The sequence below is a fragment of the Amia ocellicauda genome, chromosome 5, assembly GCF_036373705.1.
Source record: "Amia ocellicauda isolate fAmiCal2 chromosome 5, fAmiCal2.hap1, whole genome shotgun sequence".
NCBI lineage: Eukaryota > Metazoa > Chordata > Actinopteri > Amiiformes > Amiidae > Amia > Amia ocellicauda.
The window spans coordinates 49,764,625-49,766,913 of record NC_089854.1 but is presented as its reverse complement, the minus strand read 5'-3'; positions in this window follow the sequence as shown (position 1 = coordinate 49,766,913).

Genomic DNA, 2,289 nt, shown 5'->3' with positions numbered 1-2,289 from the left:
CAGCTCTATTGTGAAAGCCTTCAGTCGGGTGTTCTTGGTGCTGGTGAAGGGGCAGATGTGGTTTATGACAGTCTAAGAGCAAAAATTGTTTGTCATTCATGTACTCCTTGTGATACACTGCTGTCTGACTGCTTCACACACAAACACTTATGATCTGTTGTAAATCACGATGACAGGATTCTGGAAAAAGCAGGCCTTTAAAAAAAAACAAAAAAACATTTGCTTTCAGCCGCTCTGTAATAATTAGGCGTTATTTACCAGTTAAGCATTCAAGGGCATTGCTGATAACTACCTCCCAGCCATGAAGTAGATGAGAATTCTTTCAAGGAATGTTTACACTCTTTGCAAAATATGATTTTGAACGGATGCAACAACTCTGTTTCAGACATGTACTTTGCATTGCTTAATACTGGTGTTATGGTGATAGTGAAACAGGTGTGTCTTTTCTCAGTCTGGCGAGTTTGCCATTTGTAGGTTTAGTGAGCTGGCGTCTGGAGCCTCAGGTGGTATCATTAGCATTCACATCCACAGGAGGGAAGCATGTAGCAGCTGAAAGAAGAACCAAGAATCTTTTTCAGTAATCGCATGATTAGAAAGGCAAAAACAAAACAAGCATGCATGCAAGAAAGCAAAACAACTTTGATTGATGTATTTGTTTTCTGATATTATGTAATTTTAGTTAATAGGAAGAAATTAAAGGATAAATGGCATACCAATGGCAAAATGAGTACAAGCTCATTAGGCAGGAAGTGTGTATGTGCATGAGACAGAAGACTGCCACTTACTGTCCATGTGGAAGCTGCCTATAATATCACTTTCTTCCCTATGTATGCCATGCCTTTTGAGGCAAACCATGAATGAAAATTTAAATCCAAAAAATCAACATACAAAACATTAAAAACACACAAATCAAGCATTGTGCTTTTGTATAACGTTTTGCCACTAGAGTCATAAGCCTGAGAATAAAAAAAAAAAACGTCCTCAGTGTTAATTTCCAAGGATCTAAGGAGCCATGTTAACAACCCGAGTGCTAAGCCACCCGAGCCCTGATGTGTGAAGGTCAGCCTCATCTATCAGTGGAGAGTGCTGACCTTGCCCTGAAAGTCACTGGCTGCACTATGTCTGGAGGCATGATCAACACAGTATTCCTCTGCATATTGACTGTACTCTGGGCATATGTTAGTGGCTGTGCAGGTGTCCCTGACGCTGATAGCCACCAAGCCTGTGGTGGGAAGATGGGCACTGTGTCCTGAGTTGGCATGACCTATATACAGTGCATGAGGAGGATGGTCTAATTTCAGTGTTCTAGTTTTGTTTTGATGAATTCTTGTTAATTAAAACTTTTCCCTCTTGAACCCGTGTATAGCTGTCTCTACCATTCCCCTTTACAATTCCTGCCCAAATTTAATTGCCAGTCCTGGGCTTGGCGGAAGTCCTAACATGAAGATTATACAGCAGGCAAATTCTGGGACAAAGCCTTAAAGCTTTAAAAACATCTGAGGCACTTTTGCACCAAACAGGACAAACATGCATTTTAGTGGGACACTGCAGCACTCCTTCCTGTAGTATAATGTTGGTTTGTCTGTATCCTGACGGGACAACACAGTGTAGGAGAAAGTGTGTGAACACAGCTGAAGGCTGCTTTTGCAAACAATGTTCATAAATTGCCAAATTCTTTGATTTTGAGTTATCTTGTGAATAGTAGCATACACTTTCTCCCTGTGTTGTGTGAATCACAGACTAAATTAAATAACATTCTTCTATCTAAAGTTTATAGTGCTGATTGTTAAATGGTTAATGTCATGAATTTTAAATACCCAGGAAGAATGGCTTGTATTTGATTGGTTGATTGATTTATAGTGTGTGTGTACTTTTTCTGCTTTTAGATTTACAGGCTGATCTCTAAGATAAATATAATGCCTTCTCATCTGCAAAGAGATGTTTAATCTTCATTGTGAGGTACTACTTGTTCTGTGTGGTGTGGTGTGTGCAGGGGTGTCAGTAGTAAGATATATTTTGATATGTATCATATTCAAAAAAGCATAAGGATTATATTTTTAAACAAACATAAACAACTAATGGGTAGATTAGGAAATGTCAGAAGATCAATTGTAACTCATTTCAGGTTGCAGTGGCAGTGCACAGCTAAAATGATGAGCCTGGTTTAGACCCTTTATGCCTGGTTTAGCCTGGTTATGGCTAAAGATTAATTAATTATGCAAGTCAAGGTAGGAATGGACTTAAGTGTAGACGATGATAATGCAGAGCAGGGCACAAACTTCAATGCTT